This window comes from Benincasa hispida, unplaced genomic scaffold, assembly GCF_027475165.1.
Source record: "Benincasa hispida cultivar pf3 unplaced genomic scaffold, pf3_genome.v1.1 HicScf1352, whole genome shotgun sequence".
NCBI lineage: Eukaryota > Viridiplantae > Streptophyta > Magnoliopsida > Cucurbitales > Cucurbitaceae > Benincasa > Benincasa hispida.
Window position 1 is genome coordinate 18,654 of NW_028325690.1, and position 6,930 is coordinate 25,583.

Genomic DNA, 6,930 nt, shown 5'->3' on the forward strand with positions numbered 1-6,930 from the left:
CAATTTTTTTGGTCAAATAAGTTAAAAATGACAATATATGTCTTGTGTTGGGTCAGGAAATATCCGTCATTGTTTTATATTAAATAGTATTAAAAAAATTGCATGGCGAGCCCATCAATATTCTTCCACCTATGAATTTATCCACAAACAAGAATCACAATACCAAAATTAGACTTTCATAGAATACTTACACCAAAGCCATCATTTCTCTCATTCACAAATATCAAGTAGTACTATTCCATGAATAAACAAGAATCACAATACCATGAATACAGCTTCCAATAATAAACAGATCATGTCTTCCACCTATGAATTTATCCATAAACAATAATCACAATACCAGAACCAGACTTTCATAGAATACTTACACCAAGCCAACTAGAACCAGACTTTCATAGAATACTTACACCAAGCCATCATTTCTCTCATTCACAAATATCTAGTACTAATTCCATGAATAAACCAGAATCACAATACCATAAATACAGCTTTCAATGATAAACAGATCATGTCTTCCACCTATGAATTTATCCACAAACAAGAATCACAATACCAGAATCAGAGTTTCATAGAATACTTACACCAAGTCAACCAGAACCATCATCATCATTTTTCTCATTCACAAATATCTAATACTAATTCCATGAATAAACAAGAATCACAATACTAGAATACAACTTCCAATAAAAAACAGATCATGTCTTCCACCTATGAATTTATCCACAAATTCATTCTAAGCTAGCATTTACATTCTATTGAGACAAAAAAAAAAAAAAAAAAAAAAACAAGAATTACATCCTTACACAAATCGGACAACAAAACTTGTCCATTGGGTCCGAATTACGTCGATCTCTCCTTGTGTATATGCATCTTTTGTATTGAACTACAAAAAGGAAAAAAAAAAAAGATAAACTCAACATAAGTTTATATCCATTTATTAAATTAAATCTAGCACTATATAAAAAATAAATAATTTACGTACGAGGCTATTAATGGGAGTAGTAGGATTATGCACTATTTCATGTATATATTTTTGCACAAAGTACCCGCATCCTACAGAATCTAATTGACGAGGGCACTGCATATAAAGTTGAAAACAATTGTTAAATTTTTATAAAGAAGTCGAATGAACATAAATTGTTAAAAAATGAATACAAATTTACCTTTACCGGTTTCCATTTTGGAGAAGACCGATAGTGTTGGAGATCGTGCTTGGCTTGCCATGTTTTCAATCCATTAAATAGTTTAAAAGCATTAGTTAAACATAAATACTTCAATTAAGAGCTAAGAAAGTTCAATTACACTTACATATTTATAACTCCATGAAAATCCTCTTGAACCTTACTTCAAAGAGAATCCAAAACATAAACACAATTTTCTTGTAGATTGATTACAATCAATATCCAATGATAACTATAATAAGTAACAATTTTGAAATATTAGTACGTGTATAATACAAATTAGCCACAACATAAACACAATTTACTTACCATGTGTTATATGGAATGAGGACTATTTGGTCTAACTTAGCCAATTCTAGTTGATTGGCTAAATTTCTGGATCGGATATCTTAAGACTTCACGTGTGGTGATATTCTTGCTTGATCAATTATAAAAAACTTCTTCGTAATATAATGACAACATTCATCCCAAAGATACCTAAACAAAGTAGAAGTTATTATTCATAAATATTTTTTTAGTAGTTACCATTAATATACATCAAATAGTAGGTCCTCTAAGAGATTACCCTTGGACACCACCAACTAGAATGTACGATTATGCCTTCTAGAAAACCACTTTCTACTTTTATTTTTACCAGAATTAAGCTTAGACAAAATATCCATATGTTGCCTATTATAAATGACAAAGTTAGTAGATTATTGAATAATCAAGTAACCTAAAACAAGAATAAGATGAAGATCTACATACTCGACGTAAGGAAGCACATCATTTACATTTTAAAGGACATAAAGATGAGCTTGATCTAACTCATCCTTACTCGATCTGATAAAAGAAGCAGCTGATAATGCTCTATCAATGTTTGAATTCGCTTTCTTTGTTGATGAGTTTAGCCCAATAGAATTAACACCAAATACGAATTCAAAACAAAACTCTATAGTCTCTTCAATAATATAATTTTCTCCAACACAGCCTTCTGGTTGATTTTTATTTCGTACATAAGTTTTCAACACTTTCATGTATCGTTCAAAAGGATACATCCACCTCAAATAAACAGGTCCACAAAACTCAACTTCTCTTACGAGATGCACTACAAGGTGTACCATAATTGTGAAGAATGATGGAGGAAAATACTTCTCTAAGAGGCATAGAGTGACAACGATATCCTCTTGCATACCCTTTAACTGAGATGAATCGATCGCCTTGCAACATATAGCATTAAAAAAGAAGCATAGGCGAGTAATTGCAAGTTTTACATGTTTGGGTAAAATATCACGAATGGCTACAGATAATAATTGTTGCATAAGAACGTGATGGTCATGCAACTTAAGTCCGTAAAGTTTCAAATCTGTGAACAACACTAAACTTTGAATGTTCGATGAATAACCTTTAGGTATTTTAATTTCTGATAGTACCTTACAAAAGTTCAATTTCTCAGCTCGTGTTAATGTATAACATGCGAGAGGTAAAAATACTTTTTTCTCTCCTACTTGAGGGCCAACTCTGATGTAATGTTCAATTCCACCAAATCTAATCGAGTCTTTTTCCATCTTTTGTTTTACCAGGAATATCAAGCAATGTGCCAATAAGATTTGCACATACATTCTTTTCAATGTGCATCACGTCTAAACAATGTCGCACGTCAAGATACTTCCAGTATTCTAACTCTAAAAGAATAGATTTTTTCTTCCAATAAGTTGAAGTGCTATCTCCTCTGTTCTTTTCTTTGATACTTTCCTTACCAAATGAATATTGATACTTACTTGTTTCTGCAAGAATTTCTTCCCCACTCAATGGTTCTGGACCAAATTCTAATTCTTGTGCACCATTAAAAGCTTTCTTTTGTTTCTGGACCAAATTCTAATTCTTGTGCGCCATTAAATTCTTTCTTTTGTTTCCTATATGGATGATGGCAAGGTAGAAACTTGTGATGTCCGAGATATGCTATCTTCTTCCCTTTTGGTAAATAAGTGGATGAAGTATTCTCTCCACAAATTGGACATGCATGATATCCTTTAACTGTACAACCACACAAGTTACCATACGCAGGGAAATCATTAATGGTCCATAATAAAATGGCTTTAAGCATGAAACGTTGTTCTTCATATGCACCGTAACATTCTACCCCATCTTTCCAAAGTTTTTTCAAGTCATCTATTAACGGAGCTAAATAAACATTTATGTCATTTCTCGGTTGTTTAGGACCAGATATTAGTGCAGTCAACATAAAATATTTCTGCTTCATGCACAACCATGGAGGTAGATTGTACGTAACTAACATCACTGGCCAACAACTATATCTACTACTAAGATCTCCATGTGGATTTACCCCATTTTTCGAAAGAGCAAGACGAAGATTTTTAGGTTCTAACTCAAACTCTGGCCACAAATTTTCTATTTTTTTTTCACGATAGGGTATCTTTGGGATGTTTTAATAAACCACCTGTTTCTTTTTTTTTTTAGCATGCCACGTTAATAAACTTGTTGTTTCTTTACTTCGAAACATTCTTTCAAATCTTGGAATTTGAGGGAAATACCACATGACTTTTGCTGGGATATTCTTAGCCCTTTCGTTTAATTTTTTTTTGAAGCTTCCATCTTGACATACCACAAATGGGGCATACATTTGCATTAGAGAGTTCTTTTCTAAACAAGCAACAATCATTTCTACATGCATGAATCTTCTCGTACTTCATTCCAAGAGTACCCAACATCTTTTTTGCTTCATAAGTAGAAGTTGGAATTTCATTAGGACTAGGTAATATGTCATGAAATAATTCCAACAACTCAGTGAAACTCTTATCGCTCCATCCAAATTTAGCTTTTAAATTATATAACTTTACCAATGTAGATATTTTGGAAAATGTTTTACAATTTGGGTACAATGGTTTCTTCGCATCATCTAATAATTCTTTAAAATTATCGGATTTTCCACTAAAATAGTTATTGTATGCAGCCTCAAACATTCCAATTGTGTCATCAATATCAACATCATCCTCATCAGCTTCGTCTCTTTCACTAGTAGACACATTTTCATTGTTCCTCTTAATCGGTAATGATTCACCATGAAAAATCCATGTCTGATAACTTTGATCTATACCATTAAAAAATAAGTGTTCTCTTATTTTGTTCACATCTAGAATCTTTGCATTAACACACTTCAAACATGGACAACTCATGACATTCGGTATATTTGAATGTTGTAGACCATTTTTAATAAACATCTCGACTCCTAAACCATACTCAGCTGACATTCTATTCATTTTCATCCATGACTTATCCATGATTGTAAAATATGCATCTTGAACAAATTTAGAACAACTAGACTTTTAAGGTAAGCATCTTATAAATATTACCTTGTCCTTGTTATTAATGTTGTTATGAAGTCCTTTTTGTGTTGGGTGCACTTTCTCCACTTGTCAACCTTCTTAAAACACATCTAATGCAATCTTCCTATCTTCCCTCCAAATACCCAAGAATCAAAATTTAGCCTTACACGTCAAACTTGAACCTAACAAATGAAAAACTTCACTCAACACCACACAACAACTGACAGTGAATTCTAAGCTAAAGCCAATGGGAGGTAAGGACTCTAAACGGTAACATATGGAGTTGACAAGCATGAACCATTAACCACGTGACGTATAAATTTGATCAACGGAAGAGAAAAAAGGCTTACTGCACGAAGCTACAAAAGATTAACGAAAATAATGTTCCTTACTAAAGTACAGGATAATCAGTGCCTTAATTTCTTATTTTCTTATACATGAACCATATTGCTCAACTTGAATAACAACAAGATAGAGGATCAAAAGATGGATTGGTCAGATATAAAGAGTTATTAAACCATTTGTAAATTATAAATAAATGTAAACACATGAAAGTTTCCAGAATATATAGTGGATGAGTAACAGAACAACTACTAGGTTGTAAATCCATTGAATTCAAGGACTGTTATGAAATTTAGAGGATGAAAGGACTCTTCAAGGAGAGAGAGAGTTCAGTTAATCTCCAATGCCCTGAAGAAAGCAACATAAACATGGATAACACATTGGTCTGCTTGGTTCGACTATTTTTAGAACATTTGTTCAGCCTTTCTTTCATTCATCGTGATTCATGACACTGTTGTTTGTGTAACAATGCACCGTCTAATGAAGTCTGAGGTTGAATGGTTAAAAATTCAAAGTTTATGAATCTACTCTAAAGATAAACCCAAAATTTCCCAAATGGATACAACAAGACAAGCTACTCTTTTGGTGGTTATTAGGTTCGATGAAAAAATAAAAAGTTGTTCAAATATTCAACTATCAAATGACAGAGGAAGAAAACCCCACCTGAAGGCAAACGAAAATGTTGTTCAAATATACCTGCGATGGAGAAGCTTGGATGACGAGCTCGTTTTAGATGACTGCCCGATGACCACACGATGAAGACAACCCCACCTGAAGGCAAACAGCTGAACAACAGCTATTGAGAGAGGAGAAAGTTTGTTTGGGTAGGCAAATGGCCGATCGAGGGTCGCAGTACTTTTGGTAAAGTGAGAGAGCTGAGAGATGAAATTTAGGGCACGCGCGTGCGAGAGGGAAATGAAAATTTTGATAAATTTGAAAAAAAAAATGGGAGGCCTTCAATGTCGGTTTTAAATCGAGGGTCGCATGCCGATAATGCTATTTTTCAACCGACAATTGAAGCCCGAATTTCTTCTATTGTTCCTTTCCGATTTTTTTAGGCTAATATCTCAGTCCATTAAATTTTTTTGGGTGAATGTACATAGATGTATGTTTAAGTTATATGTCATATAGTATACATATAGTTTTAAATCCTACCATAGTTAAGCATTCACCATGCATCAACTCTATATTGTAATTGTTTGATATTTTAAGTTTAGCATGATTAGTTCTACTTTAAAGCATGCTCATCGCATCAGATAATGTAAGAGTTATAATTATGCATGCATTAAGCATATTCAGGCATCATCTTTATAGTATAAATATTCATAGTGATGTTTGATAAGGTTGTATGGAAGCATGTATGCTATCGAGATATACATTTTAAATAAGAGTTATATATAGTAATGAATGGACATTAAAATGAAGCATGAATATATATCATTTCTATGTTAATTTATAAGAGTTATAAATACCTAGTCTAGCTTAGTAATGTGGATGATTTTGGTTGTTTCTTTTATAAGAGTTATAATGGAAATTAGAACTAAAATCAATAAGAAAGACATGCATGCAAACTTAGGTTGAATCATGTTTTAAAAGAGTTTTAAAATTTAACTGAGATAGACATAAGATCACGGTTTTAATGAGATTAGAAACCTAAGTTTAATCTTTCAATCAGTTTAATAGGATTAAATTGACTAATAAAAGATTAAATATGTACCAAATCTATCTATAAGGGACCTTTTGTCTAAGACGGGTTCTGTCTAGGCTGGAGTACTTAAAACGGAACACTCCTACCTGGGAACCTACCTGGAAAGGTGAATTAGATAGATTTGATGCATGCATGCAAATTTGATGATAATCTATTAAAGTGTTTAATGGGACTTGATTCGAACTTGTTTAATTATCAAAAGCAAGAGTTGTTTTTTTAGCAAATTAAACTCACACTTGGATAAAATCAGTAGTCGGATTGTCTAAGTTAATGAATCCTTAGGTAGAACATTCAATGAAAGGTACTTGGGGTATATGATACTTCACTTAAACCTCTTCACGTTTCTCCCTAATGTCCACACCATGAGATCTAT

General features: G+C 32.6%; 1 pseudogene; it reads right to left on the reverse strand.

The window, feature by feature from the left end:
• Positions 1-799: 799 nt before the first annotated feature.
• On the reverse strand, positions 800-3,859 carry LOC150031255 (uncharacterized; annotated as a pseudogene).
• Positions 3,860-6,930: the final 3,071 nt, after the last annotated feature.